This window comes from Gobius niger (assembly GCF_951799975.1).
Source record: "Gobius niger genome assembly, chromosome: 8".
Classification (NCBI taxonomy): Eukaryota; Metazoa; Chordata; class Actinopteri; order Gobiiformes; family Gobiidae; genus Gobius; species Gobius niger.
Window position 1 is genome coordinate 33,927,670 of NC_136859.1, and position 23,727 is coordinate 33,951,396.

Genomic DNA, 23,727 nt, shown 5'->3' on the forward strand with positions numbered 1-23,727 from the left:
CTAGGGGGTGGCATTGCAGCAATGTCAGCACTCATTAGGATAGACTGATGGAAGTGTGGCTGCTAATCTGCGCCATATCACTCACACACACACACCACATTCATACAGAGCTCAAGGACCTCTGTTATTGGACATTCCATTCAACCGCTGGAGGCACTGGTCTCAATCAATGCTCTTAATGTTTTGCCTAATCAGTACTATAGTGGCAGAAGACTTCTTTTCACTGCTACAAGGCCCAGAGTACCTGGGCCTTGTAGCAGTGAACCATTTCAAGAATGTACCGAATCATTTAGCATCAACTCTTTCAAAAGATCCATTTTTGAAAGGGTGATTGATTCTTTGAAACTTTCTGCCGCACACGGCGTTCAAGACATTCTGTACATGTCAGAGTGTATTAAACTAAAGTGAGTTTGGGCTGCGCTGAAGGTTAGAAATTTAGGAATGAATAGAGCAATTATCACCCGCAGCGCCGATGTTTCACTTACAAAAATCTTCAAAATACATCTTGCCTTTTGCTTGTGTTACCTTTCTCCCCGTGGATCTTTTTTGAACCACAGTATATATCCTCATTTTCACGCCATGTATCTGTGGAGTCGTGGCGTGTTTTTGTGGCGGGAAGGTTTGTGTATGTGCCCCCACCCCCCACCCCACTGCGCGTCTCATAAATGGCACCCCGGCTGTCCCAGCGTTCACACTGAGACGGACCGGTGCCGCCCTAACAACTACCCTTCTTATAGGTCGAATTTCAGTGGCAGAAATGAGCACTGTGGGCCGCTGCCGATCGCTGCGCTTCTACGGCCAATTCAAAACAAAAGTGTTTGGGGAGGGAGTTTAAAAATGTCTCTCCATCAAAGATAACCGTGGGAAAAGTGTCGGAGCAGGTTAGTGACAAGCGACGAGTTGTTTCTCCAGTGTTTGGGTGAAGCGGTGGGCCTATACTAGCCATTTATTCAGCAGTAAGACTTGAGGAACTGAGGCGAGCTGGCGGCCGCAAACAAAAAACAACAACCAAACAAAAGAGGGTCAAAAATGTGCCGGAAAAGCAACAATAACACAATAAAAAAGCGACAAGCACGACTAAGAAGTGACAAAAGCACGGTGAAAATATGACAAACCCCAAAAAACAAGGTGGAATTTGAATTTTTGCAATTTTTTTCAATAATAACTTGCTTAACCTCCTACCCTCCGCCTTAACCGAGCACAGTTTCTCCAGTTCGGCTTTACCCAAATCTAACAAGTTCTCACCTGGCGCTTACAGCATACAAGACATTCAAAACAGATCCTTTTCCTCACATTTTTTGTCACATTTTTTTTTTTTTTGTCACATTATTATTTTTTTTTGTCACATTTTTTTTCTTTCGTCACATTTTTTTTTATTTTTTGTCAATTTTTCATTTATTTTTTTGTCAATTTTTTATAATTTTTTGTCACATTTTTTATTGTTTTTTGTCACATTTTTGTCGCTTCTTTTTTTAAATTTTTTTTTTACACTTTTTCCAATAAGCTTTGGGTAAAACCAAACTGGAGAGAAAGTGCTCTGTTCAGGTGGAAGGTAAGAGGTTAAACTAAAAATCACAACTGAGCAAATGACTGTGACTAATATATCCACACACAATAAACATAAACTCAAACTGCCTCAATCTATTTCCTTTTTGTCGCTAAAAATATAGAGAGTGGCCATTTTTTTTTTTTACTTCCTTTCCACATTTCTAAGGGGTTTCTCTCACATTCACGCTGATGCCGGTTCTGGAAGGTTCTCCCATGCTGCATCGCCGGTGAATTGCACCATTACTCTGCCATATGTTTAGATTTTCCTGGCAAAGCTGGACTCTTCTGCAGCATAGCAACAGCGACGCAATGTGCAGCATATTGCATATCTGGTTCCACGCTGTGTGGTATTGCATGGATCTGAAAACGCGCTTTTGTCTGCACTTACCTTTCTAAATGTTTATATTTTTTTGTCTGTTTCTTTTCCAGGTTGTTGCAGAACCACTGGTGTCGGCAGAGCACGGGATTAACCCCTATCCCTCAGTTCTTGGAGCTACTGTGCAATAGCTTTTTGAGGTACGGAAGCATCTCCAACTCTCTCTGTTGTCTGTGACCGATTGTTGGTTTATTCTGTGATACCAGCTCTAGTAATACCATCAGAATGGCTGAATATTTGATGGTAGCATTGAGCATTAAAGGGGGCCTATTATGCAAAATCGACTTTTTCAAGCTTTACATCATGTTATTAAGTCATTCCCTCATTAAAACCATGCCTGAAGTGTTGCCTGGGCACATTCACGTATTTTCGAGTAATCTGTAGAAACTCTGATGGCGGCCATTTTAGGGATAAAACGCCTGATTCCTTCAGGAAACGCCCTCGACCTCCAGGATACGCCTCCGACCTTTCGTCACCAGCCGAGTAACCAACCACTGCTCCTCAGCAGAACCCCCTCCCCGCAGTGTCTAGCCCTAAGATGTAAACAGAGTCATCATGGATGATTAGCTTCATGTGTTGTGAACCGGAGCCACAGCAGACTTTTACAAAGACACACATCAGTGTTTCTGTTACCGAAACACCCAGGATTAAAACCGGTGACAAGAACACTTATTTCAGTGTCTGGTTCTGCGCTGGGCCTTGATGATGCACAGAGCCTCCGGAGAAAGCTAATGCTAAGCTAAACCTCGAGTCATCACGTGAAAACGAGAAATATGCACAAATAAAGTCAATAAAACCACCACACACATAAAGAACCGTTTAACAATGATCACACACGGAGCCAGGCTTGTTGATTTGGAAGTTTATTGCTCACATTTCATCTACAATGGGTCATAGCCGAGTGGCTTTCTCCCGGAGCTAACAAGCTAGCCGCGACAAGCTAACGGGAAAATTCACTGAATACAAGCATATTATGCATTGAAAACGTCACTAAAACAGGCAACTGCTTGAAGCAGCCTTTATGATGATCACACACGGAGCCTGGCTTGTTGATTTTGTAGTTTATTGCTCACATTTCATCTACAGTGAGTCGTAGCCGAGTGGTTTCTCTCGGAGCTAAGGCACTATTAGCCGCGACAAGCTAACAACCTTCACCTTCACAACATTCATTGAAAACAGGCAGCATATTATGCACAAATAACGTCAATAAAGCAGCAACTACTCGAAGCAGCCTTTACGATGATCACACAATGAGCCTGGCTTTACACATTTGTGGTTTATTACAGACTTTTCATCAACAATGAGCTGTAGTCGATTATAACAAGCTAACGGGTAACCTCGAAAAAACATTGTCCACTTGCACAGATAATGTCCGTCTTTGAATCGTATGGGCTCCTGCAGATCCTGGTGTCGTCCATGGGGGTATATTTAGAGATCCATAGGGCATGGCAGATGCAAAGAGATAGCCTCCAAACAGCAGTTATTTTTCAGGCAAGAGCCCCTTCCAAGCGTCCGGTGTGGAAGGTTTGTTTCCAAATAATATCCTGTGTGGCCATTGTTCACAAAGTGATAAACAGTAGGTCCTTTCCAACAATAAAAATTAAAATGCACCGATCGTAGTTTCAATACTTGAGACAACGAGCGGAGTGTTGTTGTGATGCCACAGACAGCGTGTGGAGGGGGCGTGTCGGAAAGGGTCAGAGGTTTTTAAAGAGACAGGGGCCTATTTCAAGTCATTTGCTAACGCCATTTTGAAAGAGCAATTTTATACTAGGCAGTTATTCTAATTTACTGCATTGACAGACCAACAGAAGGTTTCGTCATCATTGTAGTGTCCTATAGACTGGTGCTATGTGGCTGAAAAAAGCATAATACCCCCTCTTTAAGTATAAAAGTCATGTAGTCTCGGTGCTCAGCTCTGGATTTGCCTCGGTTTGGAGACCGGTATTGAAAGCATTGGATTAGTGACTTGAAACCTTGTATTGTCACGTTAAATGGCTCATTTTGAGTTCTGGTGCGGCTCGGGCTCATTAGCATGAACATAGACATTGATATTAAGTGGGGAAAGCTGAGGAGTAAATGAGCGATGGGAGATGCTTTATTTCACAATTACAATTGTATGTTTTGATGCATTATACTGTATTTAGGATCTGACTAAGATGACTTTAACAATAGACACACTTTTTTAATGATTTAACTGGACATAAAATACTTTGTGGGTCATCACCATTTTGCTTGACATTAGTGCCTGAATGCAAACGTGAGATGCACCATATTAGTCATAACCAGGGTCTGTTTAAGCCTTGCTGTGTGATAAAAAGCGGTCTGTCCATGGCGTCTATATTCTGGATTCTGAAACATTTGGAATAACTCTGGTTACATGGTCATTGTAATCAGTTGGGAATATCTTGATCCAAACCGTGACATACTGACAAGGTCACGACGCAAATGTGCTACTTCTACGCTTTGTACCGTCAATATTCATGTCTTTCCCCAAACTAATAAAGTAATCGCTGCCTCCTCGCTCCAAAAGTGTGGTGCTGTGCTGCGTCTGGGGTTCTTCTTTAGTTCATTGGCGTATGGCAGCCAACAGCTTAGGTGCATACTGCCACCTACTGTACCATTTGTCTCGGGATACTAGTTCTGGGTTTCGCTCATAGATACTGTATAATATACAATCTTATGTTTAACTTTTTATTTTACTTTTATGAACAGATATGTAATTACAAACATGCGTTTTGTGTATTTCTGGAACACTGCGTGCCAGGCAGTGCATACAAGTACTTCCTGTACTGAAAAGACCAAGATTCCTTGCGGATAGAAAATGTGCAGAACACACATGATTGTTCCTTTTGATGGGGATATTGCAATACGCGTTTACATGACCAAATATTCAGGCTAGAAAAAGGAGTATATATCATATTCTGTTTTTTGCCGGTGTTTACATGGCCTTGTGCAACCGGGTTATTGCTAATATTTCGTTTATGAAAGCGTTTTTGACTGCATGTAAAGTAGTCTATGTAAAATAGGCTGTTTTTACTGTATTTATTAATTAAATTCACTATTTCAAAGGACAAAATCTCAAATCCAAGGCTCACAGAGTTTCTCATTATCACAGGAGCACATGGCCGCTGTAAACTTGTATGTCTCCTGGATTTTGGGCCTTTTTTCAGACATTTTCGGGTGGGTTTGGCTGCTGAGACCTGGCAGCCCTGATCATAAAGGAAGCCGCCTGGTAATATTGTTTCAGGAACAGGTTTTAAGTTTGGCTTGTATTTAAATGTTCATCAAGTCCTCTGGCGTGAGCGTACACAACAATTTGCTCTGTGATGCTCTGTAATTTATTTGATACCGCACTAATGACTGTAACTTAACGACTTTGATGATCCAATCGTCTGTTAGGTGGGGCTTCTCCACAACTCCCTGTCTCCACATGAATCATGCGATTTACAGCCCCTTTTGGAACCGTCCCGCCTCGTGGGTCTGCGCTTTCGAGCCGACAAAGCGGTCGCGGCTGAAAAGAGCGCCATGCTTGAGGTTAATAAACAGGAACTGGCTTATTGTGCGGTGGATGGAAAAGGGAATGGTTTAGTGAGATGTGTGCGTGAGGCAGAGCTGTGAGCCTGTCAGTGTTAGTCAGCCCACAGCCGTGTGAAATGGGCCTCCGCCGGGCTCACCTGGGGCCCATGGAAAGCTCTTCGCCGGCCCCGTCCGCGCCAATGTTTCCTGACTTGAGCTTTTATTCAACAGCCATCTCCGCTTTAGTCTGCCCCTTCATCAGATTCACCTGCCACACCTCGTTCCGCCACTCCAACGCTCACAAAGTCTGTCAAGAGTGTTTCACGTTTGGAATTTGGTTGTCGGGCTTTATTTGCTTTTGCCAATGAAGTGACAGAAGTTGTTTTTCGGGTAGTTTATGCAGTTTCCTTCATAAGGGGGTTTTGAAAACGGTGTAGACTTTTTCATTTATGATTGTGCCATTTTGAGAACATAAAATGATAAGAATAAGTCCAACCAAGTTGGCATTTCAGATTAAGAAAGATAAAGTCAATTTGTGTTCTAGGCTGGATTTATAGATCTATGTTTAACAATAATGTGTGACTGCAATCTGCACTAAAGACTATGTTGAACTAATCACTTCGAGGCTTCTCAGAAGAGATGATAAAGTAGAGCAGGACACAGGCACAGCAGGGCACAAACAAATGAGCATCAACAGAATAGTGCAATTAGGACGGTTTGTTTTTTTGTTCTTAAGCAACAAACTCATGGTTTCATGTTTTAATGAAGGCAAGATCCTAGATTTGGATTTGTGGAAAGCCAAGGCAGCAATATGCACCTATGGGGTTTAGGTGACATCATAAAAGGTTTTCGGTAACACTGCTTATGGACACTTACAGTAGTAGTGGTATGAGTGCTGAAATGAAAAAAAAAAACGAGTGCTGAAAACCGAGTACTTGTAGTGCTTTTACTTGATCGGTAAAAGTATTCTGCACATAATACAATAAGATACTGGAGATAATGGACCTTGTTGCTAATTTACTGACCCCCCAAAGCTTTCAACATCAGAAGGAGATCTAGTCCAATATCTAAGTTGGCTTTTTTGTCATTCATTCTTGGATTTCCTTTCAGAACTCGCCCATCAATATTACAAAGTCCAGCCAGACCTCCACCTGGAAGCTTGAATAATGGATGCGTCTTTGATTTGGCCAGTTTTATTCCGGCGCAATACCCCCGCCGCCTCAGCCCTACAGTACTGTGTGACTCACTGTACTTTTTTCCCTCCCTTTGATAGTCGAGAGATGGATGAAGGCCACTGATTGATCCTTCATGGCACGGACATGACACCTGACAAATGTTCGCCCTAAACTTGGAAAGCCATTACGGAGGTCTTGGCAGGAGTCGTGCTAGGGCCGTACCCCGCTGTTTTCCCAAAGTCTCCAGAGCTCTACCAATCTGCAGGTCGGGCCATGCCAGTGGGTCTGAGCGCCACGTTGCCACTGAAAGCTTGCCACGTCCAAATCTCTCCAGAATCATGATGGGGGCAGACTGTCTCTTCATATAACTGCAGTGTCCAACAGCGGACACTTGGACCAAGCGAGTGAGGAGCAGTGGATAGAGTAGCAAATAAAGTAGCTGCAGGTCTTTTAGCTCAGCTCAGTTGTTTTTGTGTTCATGTTTCTAATTGTTGCTGGTACTGTCTGAACAAATACATCTACAAAGTGGCCTGCGGCAAACAGAAGGCGGCATGACGTCACTCGCAGTGCACCGTGTTTGAGGAATTAAACATGGCTTGCACAGCACCATGTACAGCATCTGGTAATGCTAGAGTTCTGTGAAGCCAACGGAGCTAGCATAAGCAAGACAATTGTTTTATGGAGGAATAGAGCGAGGTTTTGGGGACTCTCGACTTTCTTCTTAAGGCAGTGGCATCGGCGCCTCCATCGCTGGACTTCAGAGACTTCATCATTTTGGGGGACATGTTTCCTTCTACCCTCTTTCTTGCTGTTCCCATCTACTCTAACGCAGGATCGATTTACATCTGAAGTGCATCAATGAGAACTGAAGTTCCATCAAGGACTGGATGTTGGTTCCACAGTCTTCAGCCTTATCTGCAGAGGGACTCCATCAGCCTTGGGTCCATCTATCGCCTGTCCGTCCATGGGAGTCGATCTCTCCTTGTGGTTCTCCCCAAGGTCTCTTTTCTCCCACTTGGTTTTGGAGTTTTTCCTTACCACGTAGGGACACATGTCCATCTGCCAAACTGTTTGTTTATTTGGACATTGACATTGGTCTTACTTTGGTTATTTGTGTTGGTGTTCAGTGTGTTGTGATATTGGGCTATACAAAACAATATTGATTTGATTTGTGTAGGTCTGATGAATTTGACTTGGCCATTCAGAATGACAACGCGTAGCAAAACGTCAGATATGCATCGGATTTTTGGATAAACGTGTTAGGCCTTTTTGTCCAACATCAGCGTGTGACGTCACAAACGGCCGTCTGGAAGTATAGTCAAAAAATCCCCATCAACACACTTCTAAACCTTGTCAAAATCCTTCCCAGAAGCTGTTATAGCTGCCAGGGGTAAACCGATGTCATACAGTATTAAACCCCGCAGATGGGACGTCAAGGCAGGTGAGCGAATACTTTTGCAAATACTCGATTACATTAATGGGACACAGATTTTGGCTCTGAACATTTCTGTCCAAACTAGAGTTAATTGCTCTTTAATTATTAATTTGAAATAGATTTTTTGGCTTCATCTGCCGCCATCTGGAAGTAATTTTCTGAAGTCCATCAATGACCGGATTTGATGTTTTGGCTAGTTGGGCTGAACATTTTGGGGGGAAAAAACAAAGTCCATGAGATTTTGTATTTGTGATTTGTTTTTGAGTGTCAGTGTCAGTTCATATATGATTTGTACTGCTAAACTAAATCATATGCATTTCTCGAGGTTTAAACTATAGGGTTTATGCTTGAGTCCCTATGCAGATGCAGATTTACATGTTCTTTGCAGAGGAAAATGAATTGACCAAAATAAATGACAGTCCTGATTGAAAAGACTTCGGTACAGAAGAGAGTTCTCCGTGCCTCAATGAGGGGAAAATAAATGATTTTGTGCAGAACTGTTTAGAATGTAAAACAAATGGTACGGCTTATCTGACAGAAGTGGGTGAAAGGCTAAGCCCCTGCCTTCAGTCGAACCCCCAAAGGCGAAAGCCAGTATTTACAAGACATCTCCAAATCTAGCGTTTTCATTTCGACTTTGTGTTTTATCAGCTGTATTTGTAAAGGAAATCTCTCTTATTTTTCCTCAAACCAAAAGAACAGCTCCGTCGGGAAGAGCAGGGGAGGGAGAAATATTAGCTTGTCCAAACTTTAGTGGCAGAATTTGGCAGACACGCTCCCAGGAAAACTAAACCAGCTCTACACCCAGGGATGTTTACTGGGCTGCTCGCGAAATGAGGCCACAGTTTTGAAACGTGTCCCGCAGTGAAAATAAAGAAAGACGATGGAAATGGATGCAATGCAAACATTTACAGAGAATCCTGATGTGGCGAGCGCAGTTGTTGGTCGATTCCGTGAAGGGAATATAGTTTGCAAACATTTTACACACAATACTTTCTTTGAGCACCACCACCATTAACCAGATTAAGTTTTTTGATTAAGTAGACATCAACATAGATAGAGGAGAGGACATAAGAATAGTTCTGCATAAACCGGCACAGAAATGACAATTCTTTGCTCAATCCAACACCCAAAACAGATCCTAACTTTTTTTCCTCTTGATTTAAATGAGCCGGGGCACTGAAACCGCAACGCTGTCTTTATAGGAGCAGACATGCAGAGCGTTGTTTTGAAACCTCACCCCCCCGCATGTCTGACACCTGAGCGGTGCGCACATCAGGAGAATGCCGCCCGACAGGAAGTGCACTGATGAGAATGTGGAGATAGCATGAGGAATGTGGCCCCCGCGCCTCTGCAACATCTGAACAGAGCCAGAGAAGAGCTTTAAACTACTGACTACGCGCCGATCAACACATGGGATGTTATCAGTGAGCAGGCTTCAATTTTCTGTCTTCTCCACAGGGATTCAAGTGAAGTGTGAGTGGCTTTCTTTACATTGAATTTGATTGCTTTTGATAATACAATTAGCAGGGGTGAAATTGAGGGCTTTCTGTCAGTCTTGGATTAGTCTTGATTTGTGTTTTTTTTTTTTCTTTCTAAGGCTTTTGGTTTGTCATGGTTCTGGCTGGTCTGTTATGGTGCAATTACGTTCGAGTCATGCATTAGCCCGTTAATTCATGACCTTCAGATTTAATCCCAGTTTAATCTAGTCAATAATACCTTGGCATAGCTTGCTCCGTGGTGCAGTTGGAATTGTTTCAAAAGAAGTTTGAAGTGCGGGTTTTCCTTTTGCTTGTCATTAGCACTTAAGCTTATCTTTTTTCGCTAACCTCTCTCTAAATTCATTACTTTTTGCCAAGAGTATTTTGAGTCCTGATCAAATGTTGTTTTTAGAAGTTTGTCGGTTTATCTTTTAGTGGAATACATAATTTGCTCTTAACACGTCTAGTTATTTCTTGCAGTCTACCACTTCAAGGTTTTAAGGTTTTTGATGCACCATGTTCACAACTACTTTTTGATAAACAAAAGCTAAATCTGGAACATGGAAACCTGATGCACTTCTAATAAGTAAGGAATGTATAATTGTGAAAGTTTCCTGGATTGTAAATGTTCCATTAAGACTGGACCCGTGGAGGATGTGATGCTTATCTGAAAAGCATTGCCCCATTTGTTAAACAGCTCCTACCACTTGTTTAAACCCCGACATGGACCACACTTAAAGGGGTATTTCAGGTTTTTTGACATAGGGCCTCACTTCCTAGTTATCCAGAGTGTTGCTGATTTCTGGAGATTTTTTTTTTTTTTTGTAATTCATGCAGTCCTTATATTTGAAGAGCTTAGTGGCGCTAGGCTAGTGCATGTCTATGGTATCAGCTAGCCTGCATTAAAAACAGTCTGACCCGCTCCACAGTGCACCTGAGGCAAATCACTTATAACGCCAGACTAACCAGATAAATGTCTGTGTCGATAGAATGATATTTTTTATACAACTGACCTTGCATCACATGAATTACCGCATTTTGAGGGACTATTTTCTTGCAGATCACTCCGCTGCTGAGTAGTTTAGAACCACGAAGCTGATGCTGCTCAAATATAAATGCAAAACAGTTATAATGATTCTATTAACACAGGTTAGTCTGGCATTATAAGTGATTTGCCTCAGGTGCACTGTGGAGCGGGTCAGACTGTTTTTAATGCAGGCTAGCTGATACCATAGAAATGCACTAGGCTAGCGCCACTAAGCTCTTCAAATATAAGAACTGCATTAATTTAAGAAAAAAATATCTCCAGAAATCAACAACACTCTGGATAACTAGGAAATGAGGTCCTATGTCAAAAATCTTGAAATATCCCTTTAACCTCTCCTTTGGTTTTAAACGTGTTATCACCTTGGGCTGTTCTTGACCTGACAGGTTTTTTATTGCATCTCTCCAGTAAAAAATACAAAATAAAAAAAAAAGTCTCATTGATGGACATACTCATTTTGTGGATTTGCGACAATCTCGAACCTCATCTCCGGTCTCGATGTTCTGTTTACCAAAGAGCTCTGAGCCTTGGAAGAAAAGGAAAGAAAATTCTGGGCAAATGGAAGCTGGGAGTGTCAGTGAGGAAAAGAGGCGCAGCGTTGACACGGCAACGGGAGCTCATTATCTCGTGGTCTATGCCCATCCACGGCCCTCCATTGACGGGCGCCCGAGGAGAGTTCGGAAGCAGACAGATGGGCTTTCACTCCACAAAAGACCATTGGACACGAGGAAGGCGGAGGAGAAATGACATGTCGGCGCTCTAATCCCGGATTACCTGTCTGCCTGGGCCTTTTTTTTCCCCCTGCACTCGCGTCTGCATGTTCAACATCAAGGCGCGATAGTGCCGCACTGGGACCCCCCACTGCCACGAATGTCGGTTTGAAGAAAGAACATTAAAAAAACACATAAGAAATAATATGCTGTCACCCTCCTTACATGTCTGTCACACGTTTGAGGTAGCGCTCGGTGATGACAGGGAGATCGAAACTGCGCTTTGAGAGGTAGGGAGTGTTTGCGTCACAAAAATCACGATCCGCTGCTATTCATATCTCGTCTAGTCTGTCATCTTTTATATTTCACAGATTCACAGATATGATTCTAGACCTGCCACTGCCGGTGTTGTTAATGTCATCTACTGACGTCAGCACTGTGGCCAGGTCAGCTCCCTTCACACATTGATGAATCTCTGTAAACAATGTAACTAATCCTGGATTTTCTCTGAGGTGGGTGTACTTGGAACACTTTAATTGAAGAGAAAAGTAATACCATTAATGCAGCAAATGTAGTCACAAGATGGTGAAATATCATATACTCATTAAGAATGAAGCAAAGATGTCAGGATAATCTTTCTAAAGCTGGATTGACACCATCCCGATGTGCTGTCATTGTTTGTTTGGGCAGGGCGACCATTTGTCTGCCCAGGTTTCCTCTCGTCATTCCCCGTCTCACCTGCTCAGAGCAAAATCTGCACTGAAGCGACGTGAACCCCAGACCAAGCCTGGCGGCCGTACAGTGCACATGTTTTCATCTTTTAACACAATGAAGTTTGCAAATTCTTCCGGCTAGTTGTCAAAATTAGCACGAGGGAGCCAAATGTAGTGAGTTCACAAACTCCAAAACGGTAAGCAGGTAGTCCAGTCACAGTGCCTCTAGTGCAGCGACGCAATCGGCCAAAACTGGCTTCACCGACCTCTACCACCCGGCGTCCACGACCGACCGTGTTGTTCACACCAAACACTCATGTCCCGATGGAGCCCAAAACCTTCCTGACCACCCTGACTGGCAATTATCGTGTTGGTGTGAAAGAGCCTTAACAGTCTGAAGCACAATAGATGCAAAGAAAAATGAAATGGTTAGATTAGTGAAGTTTACCTCTGCACGCATGATTTAGTGGAGATTGTTTCTGCCAAGGTGCATTGAGTTGCCTTGTGTACGAAATGCGCAGTATCAGTCATTACCTTGTCATTTCTAGTTCGAAGCTACAGTAATTTGACCATTTGGTTGGGTTTCAACTTAATGAGTAAAACTTGACCTTAAAGCTGTACTTGAATCAAACTGTAAAATGTTGTAGGTGGTTTACTAAAATCTCACAGCTGTTGCCTTGTTTCTAGCTCTCACGACCCTCCCGTATGTCCCCTTAAGTTAATTAGAAGCTCACCTCAACCGGAGTTTAGACGTAAAGAATGCCCATGCTAATGTGCTAATTTAGCCTCTGACTTTCTGGATCGCGCCAGAAGAAAATGTGCTGTATTTTGACCCACAACAGCAAAATTGGTCTGTTTTTTCTTTCACAAATGCCGCCTTTACAATGTGGCTCTATGGTGCCAAGGGAATTTAACTCTACTACGAGAAAATAACTCGATTGCTACAATTTTTAAGGAGCAATCCTGTCTGCATGAAGATTAATCCACTAATATTTGAACTGTTGTTTAGTTATGGTATTAGTTTTGAAGATTAGGTAGGGGTGCACAATAACCACAATACTGGCATTTGAATGTTTCCAGTTAGCAAATCATGGAGACTGCAATTATTTTGACCATACGACATCCTTCGAATAACAGAATATTGTGTCTCCATGTAATCCATGCAGTTATTTTCTATGGAAAGAGACCCCTGCAAGCATGTTCTGGAATATGAATTTTGTTTAAATTATAGTTATTGCTCCTGGATGGGTCTAAAATGTGGCATTATGAACTTCATAATACTTCACACAATTCGCTGTAAACTGAACTTGGATGATTATTGCAACCCGATCTAAATCTACAAAGCAAATTTCTAAGAACAATCCTTCTTGCCAAGTTCTTTGGGCCGCAATTACCGCTCTGACGACTTCCACTTTGCTCAATCACTCTCCAAGATCCACGCAACACTTTTGTTTGCACTCAAGCAAGTCTAGCCACAGCTTAGCGCTCGTTTCGTTGACTCAAGGATACATTTGCAAGGACCAAGCGGGGGGATTTCTCTTCCCTCTTCATAATCTGTGTGTTTTGATACAGCCTGCAGTTTGTTTGCGTGCGTGCGTGTGTGTTCGGAATAGCTCTGGCTCTGATTTGACATGTTGGATTGAGAAGTGGCTGTATCGCACGACTCGGGGCTGTCAGACGGGGAGGAGATGACAGAAGTTGACAGGCAGCGTTCCCCGGGCTAATGGCAGTGCAGAGCAGCTCGCGGCCGGGCACCATGATTATGCAAACATCTAATTATGGCGCTCGCTAAATGTAAAGGCTGACGCGCGGACTTCGGACCAAACCCGAAGGTGTGTTGCGGTCGTAGATCTTTTAAAAGTTTTCATTTTATTTTGACGGACAGATTTGCCACTCGCAATCACGGAAATGGCTGTCCGTCAAATTATGTAAATTTTTCGAGTCAATTGACAAGGGGCTTGGACGTTGATCGAAAAACGTGGGGAACTTTACACAGGCTGAAGATCTGATTTTTGCCTCACGGCTTTTCATTATTGTAAAAGTCTACATGTGTCACTCTGAAGTTTTACATGTGACCTGAACTCATTCAAAGTAAGTGAAAGTATCTGGTTTAGATTCTGTTTCACTTTTGACCTTGTGTAGCTGGTTAGCTCTGGTATTTGACACACAGTGGTTCCCAACCTTTTTTGCCTTGATCACTTCAGCAAACACTTGAAAGCGCTATTTGGAAGTAAAGAGACAATGTTGTGTTCAAAATAAACCTAAAATACCTCCTAAAACTGCACATTTAACTGTAAAAATAAAGCTTTTCCTTTCAAACTAGCATTCAGTTTCACCTTTTTCAATCTGAAATAGTTTCAAGCACCTGCTGCTAAGTCCTCGCGTACCCCTAGGGGTCCCCTGGTTGGGAAACACTACTCTATCCTAGTGTAGTTTTGACTTTGTTAGGCTACACAGTTAATTGCAATCAAAATCGTTGTTCGAATGGTCTAGATCATGGAATTTCAAATATTTCACTTAGTCTTTCTTCAAATAGCAAAATATCCCATTGATCTAAAGGCATGTGATTCTTGATAGTTTAGCCATTCAATCCAACACAAATAAACCGATCCAGCTTTTTTGCTTCCGATACTTGGTTAGATTATCTATCAATACCACGAGACTTTCTTGAAAGTAGCTTGCTTTGAGTGAAAAAGTGAATGTTCCTTCTTCCAAACGAGATGCTACATATCAATTATTATTATCTTTTAACAAACTGTAATAGAAAAACATTAAACACGGATCACTGGACTTTTCTACACTAAATATCCTATGCCTATGTGACACAGGCTATTAGGTTACATTAATAAACAACACAACATAAAGTGAACTCATTATTACAACTTATGCATTACAAGTGTGTTATCTGTGTTATATGTTTTATTTTGCACGATTCTACCGATTAAAAATCCTAGTTTGTGAACCTGTTCTCAAAATGTGGCAATAAATGCTTTTCTGATTCTGACATCAGCATTTCATAAACTTAACACACTGTGACCTTGAACAGTGGCCAATATAATTTTATTACTTTAGGTGACCCAGTCATAGTTTCTGTCCCAGCCTCCATTAGCTAGTATTGGCATGCTGCTGCTAGCTGCGGCATTTGTGCAGCGATCGAAGGTACGTGGAGGTTAAAACTAACCTCTTCAAAAGCTTGAAATCGAGGTCCAGCATGCCCATTTTCACTGAGATTAGTTGGTGAAAGTTGTGTGTTTAAAATGGTGAGCGCCAAAAAAGGTATTGGTTCATTATCGGCTGCTGGGAACCCGTACCATTATCGGATCGGTGCATCCCTAACTCTGATTTCCAAAAACATAGAATGACCATATTTAATGAAGCTTGTGTAAAATAACTTTGTATCTGAGCTTGCTCTCGTTCCATTTATGAACATGTACATTGTTAGCTTTGATATCCGACTGTAGTTTGTGATCTAGTCCTGTACATGTGTTGTAATTTAAATGTCGACATTTTATGGTCATTTAATTCAATCCTAAGCCTCAGTTTTTGCTTAGTTTCAGTTTCGACCTTGAGCTCCTTGTTAACTTGTCTTTTCGACCCTGCGAGACAACTGTTTGCAAACCCATCTCGCACCATCGCCGTTTGTCAGCTCATATGATGCCGGTGACACCTTCCAATTGAGCCGTCAAAACCACGCGCAGCCCGTGGACAAATAGAATCATGAAACGGGGAGATTGAATAAGGCAAATGAACGGACCGCCATGCGTCAAACTAATGTTACTCGGTGGGAGGCGGACAATGGCTGCGGTTGTAAAGCAGGAGCGTGGCAAAAACAATGTCAGCGCGTCTTTGTCCTTCCTTTTATTGACTCAACCAACGCCTCACTGTTGAATGCGCTTCAGCATGTTTTCAGATACGTACTGCGTAAAAGGCGACTGGAGGCGACCATTTAGGATCATGTTATATAAGAGGAAGTCGCACAAACAACTGTAGAATAGTGTAGTATTTTTCATTGATGATAATTGTAACTCAGGCCCCTGCTACACTGACAGAAAGAATCACATTGCTTGACCATTTTTTTGCTTCCTAAGTTCGTCGCAACTCATTCAACTTCAGTTTTGACTGGATTCATATGCAATTCCAGTCGGCCGTTGTATCCAATTTGCTTTTGAATTTGCGTTTGATGGAGTGTTTGCAATGTTCGTTCTCCTCATGAGGTCAAAATGCTCGGAGGCTGATGGGTGCATTAACCCCCCGCTTTTAATAGGATGAGGTGATGCTCCTATGTCCGGATAGCGACATTTAATGCAACTAACTGGCACAGCAGATACTGTTTTTAGCTTCAGACTGCATTTCAGCAGAGGATTAGTCCTGATGTTTTGTATGCTCAGAATATACATCAATTGAAATTAATTTACACTTCTACCAGGTAAGAGTGTTTAGAGTTAACACTTAGTTATTGTAGCTGCTAGTGTGAATATGAGCGTCTCTTGAAGCAGCTTATGATCAATACAATCTGGTAATCAGTTCTTAAGTCCTGAAATGTAATAACTTTGTCGCTCCATATAAAAGTAAAGGATTATTTATGTTCTGTTGGTTCCAGGTGTGAACTTGTGGAACTATTACGAGGATGAGCTCGAGTCCTATAATTGATATAATTATTTATGTTTAAAAGAAAGCTTAAAGCCAAGATAATAACGTCCTCTATGGAAGAGGAATTGTAAAATATGTTTTAGAACCGTGCTTTAGTGTTTCGTGATGAATGCTAGCTCTCTTTTTGATAAACCGTAAACTGACTTGGTTTTCTCAGTGTGCAAATCATAGTTTGTGGAAGAAGGGAAGGCAAAATGAGCTATGCTTCGACCTTGGTCTTTTCAGTCTCGTTTTGTCGTTGTTCTATTGCTTTTTGACTGAAATGAACCTTTCAATCCTCTTAGACTCCTGCAGATCTTTTTTCTTCATTAGACATTTTCCACTATAATGCTGCGGCACACGGTATAAACTAACCCCGCTCCTGTTCAACCACCCGGTGAATGACAGGAAGGCTATTCTCCCACCAGAATGAGACGGCAATTTATTGAATGCAAAATGTGTGGCTTTGCCCAATGCGTGCACGACTTGAGGAAAATAAGTTGTTTGTTTTGCATATCTGCGCAGAGCGGTGATAGAACACACTCCTCGGTATAATGCGCTCCTTAATAGAGACTTGGAACTTGCAGACTGGGGGTGTCACAGAATGTGGCACCCAGGCTCTCCGGGTGATTTATGAGCCCACCGCGGGACCATTACGTTACAGGCCCCGCGTCACGATAAGAGCCAAAGGAACACCGGCAGAAACGTGTTTTTTTTTTTTTTGTGCCTTTGAATACCCGAGCAGCGCGGATAAAGGCGCTTAAACAAAATGTAATCGTGTCAGCGCCGCAGCTGCTCGTCCTATTAGCCCACGCCTCTCCGCTTCACAGTTGGCAGAACATGTTCGACAACAACAACACCAACAAAAAAAAAACAAAAAAAAAACACACGAGATAGCGGGCGTCTCTGCTGATATTAAAATTGTAAGCATAAATTTGATTGTGTAAACATCGTACGCCCGTGTGCCGGGAACATCCTGACTAAATGGGTTTTGAAGAGCTCTCATTTTGACAGCCAAAGTGTTCCTCATTTGAAGACTTGAGAGCTTCTTGGGCGCATCGGCAGAGCGGCAAAATGTTCAGCGCTGTCACCCAACAGCAAGAGGGCACTGGGTTCAAAAGCTGAGCCTCGGATTCCCTTTCAGTTCATCGTTTCCGTGCTATCAATGAATGCTCTCCTTATCCATCAACAAGTGGGTGAGTGGTTATCCGTAGGGGTTTTAGTTGTTTACTTGTTATTATAAGTTTTAAGGTTTTTAATGCCCCCTGTTTCCGACAAGTGCCCCTTTTATTCTCGCTGTGCCAAAACGGGGCTCGTCCAAATGAAAAATGCAAGGTGTTTTTTGTTTTTTTCAGATCTGAATAAGTGTTTTCCTTTGGCGCCATGGAATCTCCTCTAGATTCAAAATGGACACTGCATTGACAGAAAAAAAAAGTTAGCGGACATACCATACCTCCACAATTCAGTCACTTCAACTAACGGAGGCCTGCAGTTTGTAGAACACCAAGTAGAAAGTGAAATGGAAATGAGAGGTCTTTCATCTTGCTTGTAAACTGGATACAGTCGTTGGATCTGGAAAACACTTCTGCATTCAGATAGAATAATTGCCTCATCTTGTTTTGTTCTGGGGCACAGATGGGTCATGTTTATGAAATGTTTACAAAAATCATACATACACAACCATTATCCATTGTGCGGCCGTGATGTTTTGCCGTTTTCCCTCTCTGTTCCTAAGCACTTTGAACGCTGTCAACAATATGTTTGTAATCCCCGTGATTGAACCGTCGCTGCTGCCAGGGCTGACACACTCGCGCGCACCTGTGATTACACTCTCACCTCCAGTCCTTTTGATCGAGTCCGCCATTGTCCTCAGAACAAAGGGGACGGTCCGCCGAGACGACGCGCTGCCAGTCTGCCGCCCGTCTGTCCTTGGCGCCCCGTCCCCGGGACACGCTCGGCTGTTTGTTGGCGGGATGAGACGTGGCGAAAAAGCAAAAGTTCACTCAGCGTGCGCTTCAGCCCCGAAAAGGCCAGTTGTCAGCCGGGGAAAGAACAACAGGGCACCAGGCGGAGAGCGCCGTGGAGAAAGGACGAGTCGGGGTCGCATTCAATTAGCACAGCGTGTTCCCCGGGCCGGAGCGGCGGGGGTCGACTGCGAGGGTGCACAGCGGCTTGGAAGATGAACAAGTACATGAGAGAATTTGACAAAATAGCAGGGATTAGTAAAGCACTGGGTCTCAAATGGACGTATTAGCGCCTATTTCCTGTTACATGTCCAGAGCAGAGTGGCACAAATGGACATTTTGCACAGGCGGGGAGAATGCAGGTACATGGAGATAAGAAATAGGAGATTGAATGTTACACACTTTTGAAAAGAATATCTTTCAACTCCCGTCCTCCATTGTCAATACACCTTTTTCGATGACTTTTGAAAGTTTTGGTCCTCTCTTTCAAGCATGTTGAGCGGTACATTGGCAGTTTGGATTTGGATGTTTTTTCTGTAGGTCTTCCAGGGTCTGTGGACGATCATATTAAACCAGGCATTTCAGAAAACCCTTCGGGAAAAAAATCATAGGGGCAAGTACGCAGGCCAGTTTACGTACTCTCTCGGGAAGGCTTCTCCCAACAAATTCAGCATATTCCGACTGAAACGGAAAGCCCAAACCATTGTGTCCTTTCCCACTCACTGTGACTGTCCTTACCGCACTAAAGTTTTTACTTCTTGGAGTAGATTCATCATGCAGTGCTTTTCACCTCTACTCGAGTTCTACTGGACTCTTGAGTAAACCGTTTGTTTTACTCTTTCCACTGTAAGTAAATAAGACAAAAACTTGATATTTTTCATTGATTTAAACTTAAACAAATGAACACGTATCTTAAGAATTATTATGTTGTTCCAATTTTTACAGATATTGTTCGTAAATATAAAACTATTTACATTCACGCTGTGTTTGTCTTATTACGTCAACACTCAAACAAATCAGTGCAGCTAGAGTCTCACTGCAGCCATAGTCATCACATCTCTAATTAAAAAAGAAAAGAGCTCAGATATGCCCGGCTAAATCATAAGCAGTTATGCCAATTGGAACTTTTCTGACATCTTTTAAAAATGCATTTCGGCCATTAAATCCCCCCTCCCCATTAATTCCCGGCCACCACATCCACATTGAACTTTGTAAAATATGGAAGAACGTTTTTCAACTGTCTTTGAGCTAAATGCAAGAGAAAGGAATTATTAATAACTTTAATATTCCACTTCACCCTGACAGCCCCCGCAGAAGTCCTTTCTGACAGCCACCCATCTCATTGTCAAACATGGTGATGGGCCCGGGCTATTTATCATTCATGGAATAAGAGGGCAGAAGATAAAGGCGGCCCCCGTATGGTGGCCGAGCTCCTCTTTGCGGCGGCTGCCATTACTAATAACACCATTTCCGTCAAAATACGCCGATGAATATGTACGGCGCACTGCCTCAGCTTTAATGGACTTCTTTGTCATTTTCCAATTAGGCAAATTACAAGTCTCCCACAAGCTCCCAAATCAATCTTTCATTTGTAAAAGTTTCATTAGGAGATGGAGTCTAGATGGACATTTGATCTATTTTGGCTTTTTTACTTGGATAGAATTAATTCTTAGAAGTTTGGTCTGTTGACAACGTGGGCTCGGTAACATGCGGTACTCCAAACGGCAGACCGAGTTTGAGCACATATTAGTTGTCATGATAAAACTAGCACATTAGTACTTTGTATTTGTGGTGATGGCATGGTTCAGTGGTTCCCAAAGTGGGGGGTCGGGACACCCTGGGGGTCACACATTGAATTTGAAAATGACGCCATGTAACCAGGAAGTACAGATACACACTACATAAGAAGTGAACATGAGTACTCAAATAGGCTCCAGAAAGACAACTTTCTTTGCCGTAGTCACATTTAACATAAGCTTGTTGAACATTTACCCCATAATTATCTGGAACATGACCTACGGAGGACATCTTTTTGATATTATTTTTTTTAGAAAGCTTGCAGTCATTTCCTCCTGATGTGGTGAATGTGGGCGCTCTCCCGGTGCAGAGGCAGATGAATTGTAGGGGTCCGTGTGGAAGGCTTTATCCCCTTCAAAGAATCCAGCTATTTCTGCTTGAGTGTGGGCGTGTAATGATCGGCCCTTCTTCGCGCCAATTAGTCTCAAGCTCTCAGTTCACGCGCACGGCTGCCATGGCACTTGTTGGCATCTCCAGCCTGATTTTTTGAGAGAAAAAAAAGTCAACAGTCTCTCATAATAACTGACTATTTTCACGTCTCGGTTGCTAATATTTGTGCCAAGAATTTTTGCTCCAAGGTTTATGGATATTGGACTGCTGATTTGAGCATTAGCCAAATAAATATTTAAAGGGGTGCAACTAATGACGGGCAAGCTCAGAAATGTTTGTGCTCACGAACTGCAGCCCTCGACACACTCGTGATTTCGACACAATGAGTTTGGGATTACAGTATCTCACTTGGTAAAGATTACGCTCACATGCATTAACACTGTGGTTCCTCTATCCTAGTTCAGACTCCATGACCTGTGTTCTTGTGGTTTTCTTGCCGACTTCACTTCCTGATTTTGACAATACATTTGACTATTTGTCCACACCCGACTTCAAAACTGACCACTATGACTATGACCAAACCCCAACCAACCCAAACTCCCACTGCACACTCCTACACTGGACTTGTTGTAGCCATTGGGTTTTTGCCATAGGTTTAACATGCAGCCATTCTGCCCCAGCCATAGTAATGAGCCCATGTGGTCTGTGCAAATAACACGGTGCACCTTACTCCTCCTACAGAGCAAGGTCCCGAGCCTCTACAGTGCTCAAGAGCCTGTCAATCAAAGACATAGGCTTCAACTTTATGTACTTTGTTAATTTTACTGCTCAAAAACCAGCGCGGTTCAAAATATGATACTCAGCCCAGCGTTGGAACATGGGTCGCAGCATATAGAAAAAGCCAGGCTCTAAAACAGTGTTAGGGACGGTTTTCTCCATATAAAAAGACTATTAGTTTTTAATTATTATTATTATTAAGGCTTCAGTTTGATTCTTGAACCTGATTTCTCCATCTGAGAAATGATGAAAAAGCAGGAAACGCATATTTAAACTATTAGCTGTGGCCCCACTATGTGTGTAGCTCTCTCTCAAATGCTTATTTCACTGCCCATTCCTTAACGCACATTCATTTCATGCACGTTTCACAAGAGATGCAAAACGAACAAACCCCAGTGAGCCCTTCAATCGATTAGATAGATGCAGACAGCACACGTCGGTCTGATTTCACACCAAACGCTGACAATGTAAGAGTGTCACAGCAGGACAAGGACAAAGGTTTAATTTATGTCGTTATGTTTTTTCCATGAACCTGTGTTGTCTCAGAGTGTACAGGATAATAGAGGATTTCACTGATACTTGACAGACCAAATGGTTCTGCTCTCTGCATTCATACGTTTAGCATTTGATCCCAAACTCCCAAGGACAAATCTCCTCACCACATGCACGCCGGACAAGCTGAGCTGCATGGTTATGCTCAAGATAGCAGCAGACTTAAACACATTGGAGAGGGAGGGAAAGAGCGAGGGCAGAATGGTCCGAAATGAAAAGCCTCGTCTCCAGCTCCCACTGCGGTCACTGCTGCTCACTTGATTCCATTTGCCGTCCGCAGATGCATCACAGAGGGAGGCCTGCCGAGGCTACAGTCGGTTATTAGGCTGTGTAAAGTAAATGGATTTGCGCTGAACGCCCATTTAATACAGCGCGCTCTTGTAAAACGCCAAAACAGGGCCCCCGATGAATCCCACACGGCCTCGGAAATGGATGTGCAAAGAAAGACCTTTAAGCTTAGTGGTCGAATGTATTTGTTTTATGATTCTCAGAAGAAGCTTACAGTTGGCAAAGCTCTAGTCCTGTGTATTGTTTCATTCTGGATAAAGAATTATCTCTACATCTTTAGCACAGCCCTTAGTTGGATATTCAGTCTAATACTCATTGTTAAGATGAAGCACTTTCATGCAAGAAGTGGTTTATGAAAATTCTACAATTGCCTGGCTGTTAGACCAAACCACACTGATTTCCATAATAGTTTTGTTGGCCAAAAAAAAGCACAGTCATCTTTTTCAAAAATGCCCTAAACACTTTGGATGAATTATTAGCAGATTTAAGTGACAAACATTGGCATCTGGCTTTAAATGTATTTGATTCCATTCCAGAGACCTGGCTAAAACCGCTTTTGCAGGTTTGACCTCGTAGAGACAGGAGTATCTGTTCTCTGCAGAGGACTTTTTATTGAAGTAATTCATGCCTTTGTGATTTCTCAATTGTGATCATTTTGATGAAGCATTTCGTCCTGCGAATGCTGCAAATGAACCATGTATGTACACAGCCTTATTCTTTTCTTATTAAACCCTGCTGTCATACAGTCTATCAATAAGTGTCAAGTAAAAGATCTGCTTTTAAGTTTGTGTTGTTCCAATACGGTGGCCATGCTGCCTTTGCTCTGCCCAATCCCGTCAGACCTTGGAAGCTAAGCAGGGAAGGGCCTGGTCAGTACTTGGATGGGAGACCGTATGTAAGAAGCCGAATGTAGTGTGTGAGTACGTGGTTGGTGGCGGTCGGAGGGGCCGATGGCGCAGACTGGTTGCCTCGCTTCCGTCAGCCTTCCCCAGGGCAGCTGCGGCTACCATAGGTGCTTACCACCACTAAGTATGGAGTGAATGAATAGTGCAATGTAAAGCGTCTTCGAGTGTCCAGAAATGCGCAATATATAACCAATGCATTATGATTATTAATACCATTTTCCCCAATGCAATACCGGTTCTTTCATTCGTTCAGGGGGTTTAGGATACCGCGATTTATGTGAATAGTACAGTAAACCCTGTTAAAAAAAAAGACACAAGATTTTCTTTCTCTGTAATGATTTGTCTTTAGATCAGTGAAGAACAACGTTGTCATCGATGGGTTTTTGTGTGGGCTTTTATGGCTCTTAAATGGGCGGCGAATCTCTGGGATTGCTTCATTTCAAAAAGCTGTTAGAAGACTCTGGGGCTCATTTTATATATAAT

At 42.6% G+C, this 23,727-nt stretch overlaps 1 protein-coding gene across 2 annotated transcripts in view; it reads left to right on the forward strand.

The window, feature by feature from the left end:
- sema6cb (semaphorin 6Cb) overlaps window positions 1–23,727 on the forward strand; it is a 266,790-nt gene that overhangs the window by 81,583 nt on the left and 161,480 nt on the right. For both annotated transcript variants that reach the window (XM_079561863.1, XM_079561864.1), the window contains exon 3: window positions 1,978–2,064. The gene's annotated coding sequence lies outside the window, so the exon portion shown is untranslated. The remainder of the gene's footprint in view (window positions 1–1,977; window positions 2,065–23,727) is intronic.